Here is a 17,707-nt window from a genome sequence, read left to right on the forward strand (position 1 = left end):
CAGAGGCAAAGCCCTCTACTTCAACTTGCAACAACAGTGATGAAGGGACCCTAGAGCTTAAGAATTGCCTGGACACTTGTCCAAGCACTGGACCACAGTCTTTAGGCAACGCTCTAACTTCCTAAATTGTTCTATGAGCTGTCCACCCTGGCTTTATCCACCTGGGCTTCTGTTGTGTGACAAACAGCTCAGTTGCTAGTGTGTGTGTCCTACAAAAGGACCTGCTTATGCTTTCACAGAAAATTGATTTCTAAGGCCCCTTCAAATTCTGAAATGCCTCATTTTATTTGATAGCCATCTTGTTAGCTCACTTACACCTGCCTTCTTATAGAGGATGACATTGTACTATAATGTTGAGGTGAGGAGGGCGTTTCAGTCTCTCCAAGGCCGTGGGTGCAGTGCCTGGCTCCTTGGTGGGAAGGGAATTCTCTGCCTGAGAATTGTTTTGACTGTGACGTTATGAAAACATTGGTGCTTCTTAATGTTTTCACAATCACTGGATTCCAAGCAATAAAATTTTCTCCAATAGTCATAACACCTTCTGCCAAAAGAAGATCAAATAGTTGTTTAAAAAAAGACATAAAGAGTAAAAGGAAGTGAAGAAATTTAATCAGATGTCAGAGAAATGAAGAATTTTCGTTATATATGGTTTTAATAACAAAAATGATAAACTGTTAGAATATCTATTTTTAAAGTGTCAAGCCAAAAAAACCTAAAGAGTTTTCCACTCAATCTCCTTGCTTAAAAAAAAAAGCCAGTGTGCTTGTATCAATAGTACATGGTTTTGATTTAAATTGTTTTTTCTTCTAAAGGTGCCAGGTGTGTCTTCCACCAATCATTGCATTTCTGTCCCTACATCCATCTTCTGGGACGCACAGGTACTGTCACAGTCGGCTTTAGTGGCTCATATGAGAGAAAGAAGAGAGAGAAGTAGGGATTGAGACTATCCTGCTGATGCAAATGTGGACTACAATTCTGTGTAAGGGTGAACGTCAGTTTCCTATCTCTCAGGAATAGGTTTTATTCCTTTCCTTTTCTTCTCTCCCTTTCCTGTTCAGCACCATAGCAGCTCTCTCTGGTCTGCTGAGTTGGGACCAGGGAGTCCATTTGACTTCTGGCTTGCTCTTACCCCAAGGGTGCTGCTTTCCAGCATCGTGGCATAATGTAGGATGTGGAAGGGCTCTATCAGACTCCTCACTTTGAGTGGCCCTTGGCTTTAACTTCTGTCCCTTTGCCCTTGGCCCAGAGGGCCGTCAAAAGAATAGTTCAGTTTCCTTGGAAGGGCAAATAGCTAGCAAGGCTAGATTACCCCACTGGGTCCTGGTCTTCTTCTCAGTTTTGGCCTGTCAATTATTGGGTGAAGAAGTACCTAAAGCTTTGAGAGGAACTGTTTATCTAAGGGGTCTGGGATATTATTGTGAACAATAATTGAATTGTATCCCTCCAAAAGATGTGGACGGCTTCACCCACAGTACTGTGGCATATGAATATGACCTTCTTTGGAAATAGGATCTTTGTAGATGATAAGTTAAGGTCATTAAGGTGGGCCTTGATCCAGAGTGACTGTGCCCTTATAATAAGGGGAAATTTGGACACAAAGAGAGACATGCGTAAACAGAAGACGATGTGAAGACACAAGGAGCATGCCATCTATAAGCCAAGGAACATCTGAGGCTAACAGAAGCTAAGAGAGAGGAATAGAACAGATCCCCTCTCACAGCCCTCAGAAGAAACCATCCCTGCTGACACTTTGGTTTTGGACTTCTAACTTCCAGAACTGAGAGACAATAAATTTCTGTTGTGTAAGCCATTTAGTTAGCAGCACTTCGTTATGGCTGACCCAGGAAACTAATACAATGTCTAAGTTGAGACTTGAAGGATGGAGTGGAAACCTTCCAAGTGAATAAGGGGGGAAAATACTCTAGTAAAGAGAAATAGCTTAGACCACGTTGCAGAGGTGGGAGAAGAGCACCCACACTGGAACAACTACATGGAGTTGGTAAGGCCAGATCATGGGACTGACGGAGGGGGATGAGGCTGGTGAAACAGGCATGGCCAGATAATAAAAGACATTTTTACCCAACACTTTATTCTGAGGACAATTGGAAGCAACCTAAGAGTTTAAACTTAAAAAAGAGTTTAAAGCTAGAGGTGGGTGGGTAACATGATCACAATTATGTTATATTTTAGAAATAGCATACTTGAAGGAATTTTGAGATTGGACTCAAAGGAGGTGGGAAGGGGAGACTGAAGACAAGTACTGCTATTTGGAGACTGTTTTTACAGTAGTCCAGATGGGACATGCCACTGAACTAAGGCAGTGGTAGTGGTGTTGGGGGGATGGGAATGTAGTCGAGAGATGAATAGGACCTGGGGATTAATTGACCTGGGGAAGTGATCAATTGACTTGATCAGATACCTAGCTTGGGATCCTGAAGGAAGAATAGTGCCATTCAGAAAATAAAGGGGAACAAGTTTTACGGGAATGAGGTAGGTACTGAGTTGAGTTGAGTATGTTGAATTCAGGTGCCTTTGGACATTGGAAAGGAGAAGTTATCAGTTACAGATCTGGAATTCAATGGGAAGATCTCAGTTGGAGATAGAGAGTCATCACTTAGAGGTGGCAATTAAAGCCAGAATGAGGATATGTCAATCAAAGAAAACATACACAGTGAAAAGAGACAAGAGCTGAGGATGGAGCCTTGGGGAATAACAAAATTTAAGAGATGGGGAGCGGAAGGGGAGCCAGTAAAGGAGCCCAAGAAGGGGCAGCCAAGGAGGTAGGAAGAGACCAGGAGAGAACTCTGCATAGAAGCGTAAGAGGGGGAGAGAGCAAAGAGGAGCAAATGCAGCAGAAAAGCCCAACAGGCAAAAGACTTCAAAGCATTGTCAAGTGGGGCAACACAGAGGTTGCTGGTGACTGGAATGAGAGCAGTTTCAGAATGAAGTGGTAGGACAGCAATGAGTTCCAGGTAGTTCGGGAGAAAGTGGGACAGGGGAACATGGCGCCATCTTGTGTAGACTACCCTTTCAAGAAACTTGACTACAAAGGGAAAGAAAGAAATCAGATGAGCACTGGAGGGGGCACCAGGAGGAAGCCTGTAGCAGAAGGAGAAAGTGAGGTCAGTGCACAGAGAGAACCAGAATCCAGAAGTGGGGAGAAAGTGCAGTCATTGCTCTCTGCTTCGTCTTTCCCAGTTGTGTGAATGGAAAAAATTTCCTCTCCTCACTCTTTATTATTAATATTATTTTGCTTAAGCAAATCTAGATTTCTGTCACAGGAGGTTTGTAAACAGGGCCAGTGAAAGGCGCCATGATCATGAGTTCTTTGATTTGGGACCCTGAGCGTTCAGCACGTTGTCCTGTCTGGCTGCTTGCGTCTGCTGCAACAAGACCTCAAATGGTGGAGAAAGGCTGCCAGTGACACGGGAAAGAATGAAGCACTATTATGATCTGCAGGCATTTTATAGATAATTATAGAGCACAATGTAGCTGTCAAGGATCTTGGCTCGTAAGAGCATTGCATTATTTCGATAAATCCTTGACTCTGTGGAGTCATGGCACATTTTTTTGCCTGCATACAACACCATCCTGTTCTTTCCTGGATTACAGAGTTTTATAGATGAGGGCTGACCCTGCAAAACAGAGATCCAAATTTAAAGGTTGACTTTTTCAAAGTCATCTTCCAACAAATTATTTAAATACCAGACTATTAGTTTCAGAATTTGATAGCATTAACCCTTGGAGGGAGGGGACTATGTAGCTTACTTCCCTCCTCTCCTCTCTGCATTTTAGAATTTCCAATAGAAGAGGGAATTGAGCATTTATTGAAGGCCTCAAGTTTGCTACATGGCATACTAAGTGCATTTACATAGATTGTCTCATTTTATTGTCATACTAGGTTTGCAGTAGAGGTATCTTGATCCCACATTTTTAGATGGGGAAGTGGTATCTCAGAAAAATTAATGACTTTAAAGTGAGGGAGCTTAAATTCAAACTCAGTCTCCATCGGTTCTCACCCCTACTCCCCTCCATGCCTTGCTGAGCGGCTTGTACATCAAGATCTGTGCAAGGTGTCGAGGAAAGGACATATCATAAATGCAGAATGTTTCTTGTGCATGAAGAGCAACCTCTTGCAGAACAATCTGATTTCATTTGAAGTAGTCAGAAGAGATTCTGGGCATTATGTTTTTGAGGAACAAACTGTGCTACCCATTGCAAATTTTGCAGAAATTCAGAAAAAGGAGAGATCTCTGTGGGCTACTATAGTCAAAAGGACTTCCTGCAAGAAATGAAACTTCAACTTGGCTTTGGAGGTTGGAGAGTTTAGGAAGGTATATAGGCCATTTTACAGTAGAAGAACCCTACAGGCAAATCCAAAGATGGGGTCTAGTAACAGATTTCTGCAAGCTGTTTAGGAAATTGGCTGGACCACAATGAAGGGTAAACTGTGACCTGGATTTGATCAATTAGGTCAATCAAGAATAGCTTAAAACCAATATGGTAGACAATAGCGAGTTATTGCAGAACTTGAAAATAGGGAACATTTTCCATTTATCCATTCATCCACCCATCTGTCCAACCCACAAACAGTCAATGGGGATTGTTTATGAGCCTGTCTATTTAATGGGTAGAGACAAAACAGCACACGTGGCTGAAGTTCTCAGAAGAATGAGCAAGGAAACTAGAAGGGAAAGATTATAGAGAAAAGAGAGACGTTTTCTTATCTGTCTGTTGAATTTAACCATTCGTCCTTTAGAGTCTACCTCAAATGCCACCTCCTCCAGGCCTCCCTGAATGGCTGTGGTTTCTTATTCTTCCCATTAGAGGTACTTTTGAACATGTCCCTTCTCCTCAGCTGGACTATGAACTCAGAGAAAGCAAAGAATGGATCTTGTTCATCTTGTAAATGTGAACAATTTGCAAAATCCTATATCCAATAAATAAATTTTGAGTGTCTGTTACATGTCAGGCATGATGCTAGTTACCAGGGGTGCATACTTTTTTGTTGGATGGAATTGATGTAAAGAGAGAGAGCTGGATGTCTTGACGTTCCATCCTTACTGTAGCATCCATGGATTTATGAATCACTGTTGGACGAGCGAGAGATAAGCCTTTTAGGGTTAGAACAAGCATTGAGGAGGCACAGCAGCACTGGGGAACTGGACGATACTTGGAAGGGGGTGTTGGCCATTGGGATGGGTGTAAACAGCAGCAGCAAGACTAAAATGCGCAGAGGAGCATTCTACAGGGGAACCCTCAGGCCGCATTTGGAGGCACAAACACTTGGGTCTGTTGGATGCATGCACAGTTTTCTTACTATGCTTCCGTCTCCTCATCTGTGAATGAGTCCACAAGGCTGTTTGCAAGCTGGGAACCAGATTGGGGCTTCGTTAGCTGCTTTAGTCTCTGGTCCCTTGATTCTTTGCAATCCTCTATTAGTTCTGAAATCGCCAGTGAGTGGTGTTCCCTAAGATGCCTAGTCTCTGAATTTATTCTTAGCTTACACACTAATAAATCCTTGTTTAATGACTGTAAAATACCAGGAGCACCTCTGCAAAGATAGAACAGGTAAGACAGGACTAAAGAGCATCTCTCTGGGATGTCTTTCTCATTGTGCAATGCCTTAACTCTCTTATTTTATTCATTTAAGATTAGCTATTGAAATAATAACAGAAAGAACCAGACTTTCCAGTCACTAACAGTCTGTCACTGTTGTAAATTCTGAAATCGACATCACAGAACTGGAATTTGCTAGGATGCATGTGTTGAACGTATTATAGGTATGTGACAACTTAGAAACACTTTAAGAAATTTATATGACCCAGAATGTTACTTCTTGTATTTGCAGGAGCCAACATGCTTTTTTTTGGGAAAATAGGCCCGTTGGACTGGAGGGTGCATGCTTCACTATTTGAATGCCAGACACGTTTTATGCATTATTCTTAAACGTTGCTAATCCTATAGATTTCAGATTTACATAGGTGCACTTCTGCTGAATGAATATATTGTCATGTTGCATTATAAAGCCCCTTTATCTGACAATTGTACCTGTCACAGGGTGTCCTCAATTTACTTAATTGAAGATATTTTTCTGAGGTCATGTGTTTTTCTTTTTAGGGTTAAAGTTCCAGCACAATTTTCCTTTTTACTCACATCTGCAGAGGTTCTCAGAATTCCTGAAAATGAACACTACATGCTCTGTTTTAAAGTCTTAGGTGATTTTCCCCGTGGGGCATATACATTTTCTTCTTAAGGTCTTGTAATTCACTTGAAAATGTACATTTACTCACACTAATAAAATTTTCTTCTAGCTATATATTTTCCTGCATTACATCATCTCATTAAGCACTAGAATTCCTCAAGCCTGGATTTCCCCCAAAGACTGTGGGAAATTTGTGACTGGCTCCGTGAAATGAGCTCTTAGTCTGTGGTGGTCTAAAAATAGTTTTACCAAACCACAGAAACATATTGCAAGTGGCTTCGATTAATGCCTTTCTCCTATGCTCAGGAGCTCTTAGGTGATGGGGTGAGAAGGGACCTGAGAGATCATGTGGGCAACACTTCCAGTTGACAGATAAGAAAATTGAGGCCCTGAGAAGTAAAGTGATCTGCTCACACTCCACAGTGAGTCCTTGGCACCTCCAGCACTGCAATTCACATCTCTGGATTCCCTACCGGGAGGAGAAAATATCCAACTTTCATGCTTGCAAAATAGGAGAGCAGGACATCTAGACTCCTACAGACTTGAATTAAAATCTCAACATGATCACTTAGTAGTCTGTGTTGGTCTTGGGAAATCTCAGCATGTCTCAGTTTACTCATTTCTAAAATGGGTATAACAGTAGTAGACTCCTCATAGAGTTGTTATGACAAGAAAGCGACATAATCCATGCAAAGAGATTAATATGTTTGGCTTGTAGTAACTGCTCAACGATTGGTAGGTAACATTCTTTAAGAGTATAGGATAAAGTGATCCGAAGGAAACTAGGATGCAGTGATCTGAAGGAAAAGTGATTGCTTTATGTAAATAATTGCTTGAGAAAGAAACATCGGGTGTAGGTGGGGAGAGCAAACCAATTTTTGCCGTCATCCCTGCTGTTTTGAATTGGCAAGAGATACAGTTGTTAAGTTGAAGTCATGCTCAGAATGTCTGACCCTGCAATTATGGTAGGCTGCCACTAGGTGGCCTTGTTTTCTTAGGCATGGTTCTGTGATTTCAGTCACCAAATGCATGATTAGAGGAGGAGGTAATTTGAACACTTTCCTACTCACATCCATTTTAAAGTAGAACTCTTCACCACCACATGCACACATTGATTAAAATAGTGTCATTGACAGGACTTTGAAGTCAGATATACTTGTTTGAAATCCTTCTTCCACTTCCTACACAAGCAAGCCCTTGTGTAACCAATACCCAGATCAAGAAAGAGAACATTACCAGCACCCCGATGCCTTCCTGGTGTCTTCACCAAGACGTTATATCCCTCAAGGTAAATACTATTCTGACTTCTCTCACCATACATTTGTTTTGCATATTTTTGAACTTATTATAAATGGAATCATACAGTATATACTCTTTTGTGTCTGCCTTCTTTTGCTTATTATTATGCTTTTTAGATTCATCCATCTTGCTGTGTGTTTATTTTTCACTATAGTATAGTATTCTGTTGTACAATTATACCTCTATTTATCCGATATACTATTGATGGACATTTTGGTTGTTTAATAGTTCTTGGCTGTTAAAATAATGGTACTAGGAATATTCTTATAATGTATTGTGGTGCATATGTATGCAATTCTTTTGGGTATATATATAGGAATAGAACTAATGGATCATAAGGTATGCATAAATTATAGCTTTAGTACATGCTGACAGTTTTCTGAAGTGATTGTATCAAGTGTCTATGAGAGTTCCAATTGTCTAATGTTGTTGCCAATGATCGGTAAAGTTACATTAACAAAATTTCTTAAATTGTTCTAGCAGCTGTATAGTGATGTCTCATTGTGTTTTTAATATGTATTTTTCTGATGACTAGTAATGTTGATATATTCCTTAGCTGTTTGGATATGCTCTTTTGTGAAGTTCTTATTCAAGATTATTGCCTAAGGTTGAAGCGGTTCTTGATGTCTCTTTTTAAACTGATAAGTAAAGCTTCTTTATATATGCTGGGTAAAAATCCTCTTCTTCCACTCATTGACTTGCCTTTGTCTCTCTTAATGGTATCTTTTGATAAATAGGAATTCTTAATTTAATGAAGTTCAATTTACCATTCTTTTTCTGTATGTTTGTGCTTTTTTTGGGGAGGGGGTGTCTTTTAAAAGAAATGTTAGCCTACTGCAAGGTTATGAAGACCCTGTGTTCCCCTATGTTACAGCCTAGAAGCTTTGCTAGTACGTTTGGGTCTACCATCCATGTGGAATTAATTTTTGTTTATGGTAAGAGTTAGGGATTCAGATATTTTTATTTTTCTGGATATAAAATTGACCCAACACCATTTATTAAAAAGCTCGTCCTTTCTCCACTGTACTACAATATTGACTTTGTCATAATTCGTGTGAACAGAAACATATGTATTTCTGGACTCTCAATTCAGTTCCATTAACTCTTTTGTCTAGTCTTGTGCCAGTACATTTAAACTTGTTCTTTGTCTTCAAGTTTGTTTTTGAATGTTGTTGACCCTTTTGCATTTCCATATAAATTTTAGAATCAGCTTGTCAATTTCACAAGGAGATCTGCTAGAATTTAATTATGATTCCATTGAATCTGTAGATAAATTTGGGTAAACTAACATCCTTATAGCACTGAGTCTTCAAATTCATGGACATGGTGTATTCATTCTTTTAGGTCTTTTAAAATTCCTCTCAGTAACATTCTATTGTTTTCTGCATGTATAGAGTTCTCTCACTACTACATTGTGTGTGTATAATGATAATTTCCAATAATTTCCCCAATACTTTGAACTTTTATTTATTTTTTTTCTTGCTTTAATTATGTATACTGACTAGGATCTCCAATACAATGTTGAGTAGAAGTGGCAGTAATGACATCTGTCTCATTTCCATACTTAGGTGGATGAATTTCAATATTTCACCATTAATTACATTTATGCATATTTATTTTGTAGATTCCTTTTATCAGATTAAAGATGTTTCCTTTTACTTCCAATTTGCTAAAAGTTTTATTTTTATCATGAATGGGTGATTAATTTCTCAGATGTATTTTTTTCTCATTTATTTGGAAAAATGGTTTTCTCCATTTTTATGTTAATCTGATGATTAAGTTTTAAATGTTAAATGAAGTTGCATTCTTGGAATAAACCCAACTTGGTTGATCCTTCTTAATTTTCTTTTCTTTCTTTTTTTTTTTGGTGTGGAAAATTAACCCTAAGCTAACATCTGTTGCCAATCCTCCTCTTTTAGCTGAGGAAGATTGGCCCTGGGCCAACATCCGTGCTCATCTTCCTCTATTTTATATGTGGGATGCCTGCCACAGCATGGCTTGATAAGCATTGCGTAGGTCTGCACCTGGGATCCAAACCTGCGAAACCTGGGCTGCTGAAGAAGAGCACATGAACTTAACCACTACACCACTGAGCCAGCCCCTTAATTTTCTTTCTAATATATCACTGGATTTGGTTTGCTAATTTTTTTTTTTTTTTTGGTGAGGAAAGTTTGTCCTTGAGCTAACATCTGTGCCAATCTTCCTGTATTTTGCATGTGGGACACTGCCACAGCATGACTTGATGAGCAGTACGTACGTCTGCACATGGGATCCGAACCTGTGAACCCTGGGCCGCTGAAGTGGAGTGCGCAAACTTAACCACCACTCCGCCAGGCTGGCCCCTGGTTTGCTAATATTTTGTTTTTGATTTTTACATTTGTGTTCATGAGGGAGATTGGACTATAGTTTTCTTTTTGAATAATTTTTTTTAAGGTTTTGGAATCAAAGATATACTGGATAAAGACTAAAGAGTTGGAAGGTATTCTCACTTTTTCCTGTTCTCTGGAAAAGTTTATGTAAGATAGTAGCTCTTTTGTAAATATTTGGAAGAATACTGTTGAACTATCTGAGCTTGGAGCTTTCTTTGTGGGAGAGTTTAAAATTATGGAATCAATTTCTTTCATAGATACAAGGGTATTCTAATGTTCTATTTCTTCTTAGTGTCAGTTTTGATAAGTTGTGTTTTTTCAAGGAATCTAAAGCTTTTTGTTGATATCTATGTTTTTCCACCCAGTGTTATCCTCTGTACCATCAAGGCCAGCTGGTGATGCAGCAGTTTTAAAAAACATACTCCATGACTATCTTTCTGATTTTCTTCCAAGTGGGTTATCTATCCCCCCACACCAAATCTGTAAGATTTTATGTTGTCACTTTTCTATTTGAATTGACACATGACTTCATGTTTTCTGTAATTGAATCACATGTCTCTAGAGTTGAGCAGATTCTATTCAAAGTCTGCAGGAGGTTTCCAACGTTCAACACCATAACTATAGTCCTACTTAATGTGTTAATTGGTCGTGCCAGTCTCACGATGCTTTGAAAATTTGGCAACCTTTTTCTATTTTCATTTATGTTACTTGGCCACATAAGACAAATAATGAACAGACTCATTTGAAGCAAAGACAACGGGAATAGCTGTAACCAAGTTTGGGTGTGTATAAGTAAGGACAACTACTTCAGAACTACTGCGTGTCTGAAAATGATTTCACGATGTCCTCAATCCCAATTTTAGAGCTGTTAAAAAATATCATGTAACCGAAGAAATATGATAGTTCTTTTTAAACATAGTGACACTTGTCAGTTTTTTTTCTCTTATGGAATCTTTATTTTCTCTTATGTTTAGGAAGCATTTATTCATCATAAGATTGAAAAATGTATGCCTATATTTTTCTCCTATTTGTTTGATTTCATTTATTATAAAATATTTTATATAATGTAAATCTGTAATTTATTCTGAAGAATAATTTGAGGTAAGGATTGAATTTTATGTTTTCCCAAGTAGTTATGAGAGATATATCATGAAACACTAACCTATGGATGTTACTGTTCCATGCAGTTAAGATATTCATTTCCTTTAATTTATCTTCCGTTTGTTATTTTAACAGGAATCTGGTTGGGCAAGGTGTATGGAAAAGGAAAGAACAGTTCATTCAAATTTCAATATCGCAGGGAAGTTTCTGAATGGTCTTTCCTTTTGATTGAGAGTTCCTGTGAGGGCCTTATTCACCTGTCTGACCCCAGAGCCTAGAATTGAGTCTAACTCATGCTGCCATTGAAACTTTCTCCCGTATCCACAATCCCATATGGTTCTTTGGAAACTCGTGTGTGTCGGAAGAATTAGAACTGTTACCATCCACAATCACACAGCTAGTAAATGGAAAGACCATGACTTGAACCAGGCTTCCTGACCCATGTCTCCTTCTGCAGTCCATCATGAGGCCATCCTTGGTAGCCCCTTCACCAGTATTTATTACTTCTAATTGGGTTGGCTGTTTCTTGTTCCTTTCTTCTTACAACACCTGCGCAATAAACCCTACACTTTGGGGATAATTAATTCTATTAACTTTTATTAGGTAACTAGGGGCATTGAAAGAAGGTATATTTACATAGTTAGGCAGAGTTCAGTGATCTTCCAGAAGGCCATGTTTCCTGTGTCATCGTTCACGAAACATTTGGGGTGCAGTCTGTGAATCAGGCCCTCTGTTTAGTGCTAGAGACCCAGAGATGGATCACATGGGAAGTTCCCCTCGTCCAATCAGGGAAAGTCTTTGCTTACAGGATCAGTCATCTCCTTTTCTGTGAGAGGTCAATTTCCCACCAAGGATGGTCTGGAGGGAGCTGTCACAGATAAAGCAGGTGCTCTTGCTTTGGGAGTGACTATGGTCTCAACCGATGATGCCATTTGTGTCGCAAAATAAACCCCAATGTGATTTAATCGATCATGAGCTTTGTCCTCTGAGTGGGGTGGTCAGCGTGGTTCAGTCCCAGTAGAGCTGGCCAATAACCTGGCATTGACTTCCACTGCTGACTTCTCTGAACCACCTGGGCTTTTGTTTCCTTTAAGGCTAACCACTCTGGAAGCTGATCGAGGGAAACAGCTGATGTCACGTCTAAGGTAAGGGATACAGAGGTGAGCATGATCCCTGGTCCCTGAGTTAGTTGAGATTCTCTGCAGATAACAGAAAAAACAACTCATACTGGCTTAACCTACAAAAGCCATGGTTTTTGGTTCATGAAACTGGGAATTCCAAAGGTAGGGTGACCTCGGGGTGGGATTGATTCAATCACGTGACAGTTTCTCAAGGACCCAGCCACTTTTCTCATTGCTGTTCAACTTCTTGCCGTGTCAGCTTCAGCTTCAGGGCGACTTCCCTCACATTAGCAAAATTGTCACAGTGCCAGGTTTGGTATTGGTGCATCGTATAGCTAAAGAGAAAGCATCTCGTTCAGTAAGTTTTCTCTTTTTCTTTCCCAGAATTCCTCAGCAAACCTCCCTCACATCTCACTGGGTCCCTGCTTGTTTTAGAGCAGTCCCTGAGGCTGGGAAAGCCAGGCACCGATTGGCTTAGGGCAGTTACCCGAGTTAACCCTGTGGAATGGGAGATGGTCTGACCCTGATTGAGTTAGACCAGTCAGGATCCCCCTGGGTGCTTAGTGGTAGGTCAACTTTCCCCAAAGTGTAAGGGCTTTGTAAAGGCGTCCAAGAGCTGAACTAAAATTGGGTACTGGTCGGATGGGAGAAGAGGTGAATGGATGCTGTGTCGCTAGACACCAAAAATCCCCTTGCAGTGTCATGCACCAAGTAGATTAAAGTCTAGAGGGGAGATAAAATAAATCACCTTTAACTGTTGCCATGAGGAACACTCCAGAAATTAGGATACAAATTCTCTGATTTTAAATTTTATTAAATTTCTTGTTTGTCCATCCCTTGATTATTTTACCACTGAGGTTGTGTATACATATGTGCATGTCCACATTCCATGCATAGGCACACACATATGCACACGCACACACACAAGTCCTCCACCATCTTCTTCATACTCAAGGGACAAATTTCACTCTCAGTACTACCAGTTGTTCCAGAAAATTTCAGGGAAGATGGCAGGTTTGACCAGAGGGCTGATATATTTGAATTATCATACTGGTATGTGGGTTATGACGACAGGAAACCAGAGATGCTTCATTTACCTTCCCCCACCTTCCCACTGACATAATTATGAAAATATAGAAAGGGATTCAAATTTCCAACAAAGCTGAAGCCAGAAATATTATTTAATAACTTACTAGAAGCCAGGAGGAATTTCTACTTTATAGACCTTAGAGGAAGCTCCAATGGACAAAGTAAGGCCATATAGGGAAAAAGAGGTCATAGGACATTCTTTCCCCATTATGCAGTCTCTTGCTCTCTCTCTCTCATTCTCCCTCTTTCTCTCCCTCTCTCAATCTCTCTCTCTTTAACTGACTCCTGGGCTCAAATTCCCAATAGGCTAATGGAGAATTGAGAATTTGGCAACTGGAAAAACTGTGGGATTAGTGCAAACAGGAGACTCTGGTTTTCATTCAATGTTTTTGACAAGGATATAAATAGGTACCACTTCAGACTAGAAAGTTGACCGGGCAGATCCTTCCTGAGGTTAAATAAACTGCAAATCACAGGCGAGTTGGCTGGGAATGGGCAGAGACGTGAAGTTCAACAGGAGGCAGAGAGACAGGGATGGGGACCAAAGCAAAACCACACACACTTTTTATGAGCAAATATCAAGACTGATTCTGATCAAAGGATTGAATGTGGAAGAGAGAGAACATGGGACATAAGAGGCCGAGGAACAGAGTACTTTGGAAAAAATTTATGATAGGAAAGAGCAGAAAAATTTTCAAAAATATCTAACTGGAGCTCAACAAACTTCAGGAAGCCAAGGATGAGATGAAAACACAATAGACTTTGATGAGAAGAGAGATTATTGCCATAAGGAAAGCTTTTAAGGAAACTAAAATTTAATGACTGTTTTTAATGGTTGATAACGGGCCTGGACGCAAAAACCTACAAAAATGCACAGAATATTGCATTCTTTTTCAATTTGTGTGGTTACCAGAGTTGATTCCACATCCTGCACCCCTCCCACCTTTGTACAGATGCTTTTAGTAGTTCAAAACTTATTTTTACACTGTATATTTAGCATTTTTTAGCAAAAAAAAAATCTATAAATTAAGTTCCTTTTCTAGTATTTTGACTTTTCAAAGAGACCTACCATCAATGAATGCCAAATGTGCTGTTAACACTGCTCCAATTGTTAATAAATCTGAGTTCTTTTAAGAGTTTTGGCCTGTTTTGCCAATTAAATGTAGAGTTTAAGCTTTATAGAGTTATAGATGTATAGAGGAATTAGGTACACAGCTTTAGGAAGTTTAGAATGAGTCTAATAACCTAATTATAGTATTTTGCATTAAAAATGAAATCATTCAATCAAAATCAACAGTAGAAGTATTAAGAAGCAAGTTAACACTGCGGAAAATTTAATGAGAAATGCAGAGCAGTGGTTTTCAAATTGAGCACCCTAGAGCCACGGGGGGGTGCCTCAGAGGCTGGTATGGGGGTGAGGAATTTAGGGAGTGGAGCCAAGGGCTCCTTAGCCCCACTTCAATCAGAGCAGCTGATCTTTTTTTATAAAAATAATTCTTTATAATTTGGGCATCTGAGATTTTGTTTGAAATTATTTTCCATGGCTAAAACCATTTGAAAATGCCTGATGTTGAATCAAATTGAGAAAGGCTCCCAAAATTTGGAGGAAAAGTACAAAGAAATAAAAATAGCGAGAGATGACATGGAGCAAAATGTTGTATTGAAGCTACATGTGGATAAGAGAATACCTGGAGAAGAGACCAGACAAAGAAAAAGAAAGAAATAATAATGAAGGCTAGAAGAAAACTTGTCTGAAGTCAAATAAGTAAGCATTAAGTACAATCAATAAAAGAAAAGACAAGGAAAGACGAGGGCCATCATGTGTTGTGGTACCTTTAAAAGGTATATATATATATTCCTATAATTATCTAGGTAGGGAATTAAAAAGCAAATTGCAGTTTATTTTATTTATATTCAGGTTTGCAGTAGACTTCTCCAAATTACTGTTTTGAAAGAAAAATCTCTTGGCCTCCAAATTTTATATTAGCAAAATTGTTCATAGGTGAGGGGCATCTATAAGCCCTTACTTCTCTTTTTTGGGATGGAGGAGGGAGACTGAAAGCTTCCAGAATGTAAAATACCTATAAGCTCTCTTTGAGAAATATTATTGTATAAAATAGTTAAGTTGGCCAAGAAATAAGTCAAAATAAGTAAAAATGGGGTTGTTACGGTATGGAAGTATTGACTTGGAGAATTAAACTAGTTAAACAGAATTGTTTTATATATACTCTGTAAACTGTGTGCAAAAAACAGAACAAATATAATGTAAAAATTATGATTTCATTATAACAAGGTTTCTAAACATCCCAAGTGTTATTAACAAAACTAGGAAGAGGATAGATAAGAGTCACAGAGAGCTAAGTGTGAGCTAAATGTGTCATCTTACTGATGAGTAGTACAAGAGATTTTACTTTTGATTTTGATCATTAGAGAAATGTATTTTCAAGTATGATTTTATAAGACTTAAGGGTAATTGCTAGTATAAATTTTAAAAATTACCAATTTTCATTTCACCACAGAAAACAAAATAAGTGAAACATGGTATGAAACTATAAGAAAACATGAAAAACAACAATAAGAAACTCTCCCAAACCTCAAAAGCATGAAACAAGATGACCAGAAATAGGAACAAACAGATTACTCATGACAGTAAACATAAACAGGTCAAGACATTCAAATAGAAAATTAATCTTAGTTTGGGATAAAAAAAGAAGGCAAACAGAATCTCATGTTACTTGTAAAGGACTATCTATCTAAGAAAGGAAGGAAGAAGAAGAAGAAAAAAAAAGAAAACGAGAAGATTAAAACCAAAACGTTGGGCTAATGTGTCCAGGTGACCAAACAAACAAAAAAGCAAAAATCTTGAATAAAAGACTCCTATACTAGTATTATATAATGAAGAATTAGAAGTATAAAGGCATTAAAACTGATGGAACTCATTTTATTTTGACAAAAAGTACCAGGCCCCCTGCAGACATAAGCGTCAGGAATACACATGCAGTGGCTGACATGTCACTGACATAATACAACAAAGTATTTCTGTGTAAGGTGTACAAGAAGACAAAGTTTTAAAGCCCAGAAGAAGAGCAAGACTTCAGCACATTTTCCTATATCTCTGAAAGATCAAGCAGCTCAGACTGAGACTATAGAGAATCTGGATAATGACATTACTAAGTTTAATTAAATAGACCAGATTAGAATTCGTACCTTACAAACAATTGAAAACCCCCTGGTAAGAGTTCACTGAGCAACTATAAAACGTAATTAGATCACAAAGAAAATCTTAATACATTTCAAATGGGAGAAATTATGTAGTCCATTTTCTGTGATCACAAACTTCAATCACATCGGGAAAAATTGAAATCTAAAAAAAAAAAAATGCTTAAAATGCCCTTGTGATTTCAAACATCTTAGAAAACAGTGAGGGCCGGCCCCGTGGCTTAGTGGTTAAGTGCGGGTGCTCCGCTACTGGCAGCCCGGGTTCGGCGCGCACCGACACACCGCTTCTCTGGCCATGCTGAGGCCGCATTCCACATACAGCAACTAGAAGGACGTGCAACTATGACATACAACTATCTACTGGGGCCCTGGGGAAGAAAAGGAGGCGGATTGGCAATAGATGTTACCTCAGAGCCGGTCTTCCTCAGCAAAAAGAGGAGGATTAGCACAGATGTTAGCTCAGGGCTGATCTTCCTCACAAAAAAAAAAAAAAGAAAGAAAAGAAAACAGTGAAAATGAGAATTCTCCCTCTCAGACATGATGAAAGAGCGAGCTGTGGCTCAAAAAATGAAACTAAATGGTAGGAATGAGAAATGAGTGAAATCCATCAAAGATCCAATCCAAGTTAGAAAAGGAAAGGCAAGTGAAATCTAATGGAAACAGGAGGAAAGAATATTAAGCCCAAAATTAACAATTAAAAGACAATAAACTATGGAAATTATACAGAAATTAACCTAATTTCTCTAATTCTTTTTTGGTGAAGCAAGAAAGCAAAGACTATAGAAAACTTTCTGTGTAATTAAGAAAATAAATGTGAACATCTTGAAATACAGACTAATTTTAAAGAAAATATATCTAAAAATTTTGCATTATAAGTGGAAAATCTTGAAAACTAAGGACTGATTTCCAGAGATGCCAAAATTTACACTTAAAAAGGGACGTGGGGACCCAGAGAGATTATCGGTTAGGTTCATTCAAATGTACAAGAAACAGAACAAGGAAATATATGAGAAGTTTCCTTATTCATTTATTAATAACCTTGGTAACAGAATTGACATGATGCCCTACCTCTACACACAAAGAAAATCATAGTCCAATTTGAGCTATGAAAATAAGCAAAACGTCCTGAATGTAACACTAGCAAATTCAGACGTGCATTCTATTAAATGAAGATGAATTCATGACCAAATTAACAACATCCCAGGAATGCAATAATGATGTGATGTTAGAAATACTTTACTATAATACATATCTATAGGTCAAAAGAAAAATCTCAGAGGTAGCAAAAATGGCATTTGTTAAAA

This window comes from Diceros bicornis, chromosome 5 (genome assembly GCF_020826845.1).
Source record: "Diceros bicornis minor isolate mBicDic1 chromosome 5, mDicBic1.mat.cur, whole genome shotgun sequence".
Lineage (NCBI taxonomy): Eukaryota > Metazoa > Chordata > Mammalia > Perissodactyla > Rhinocerotidae > Diceros > Diceros bicornis.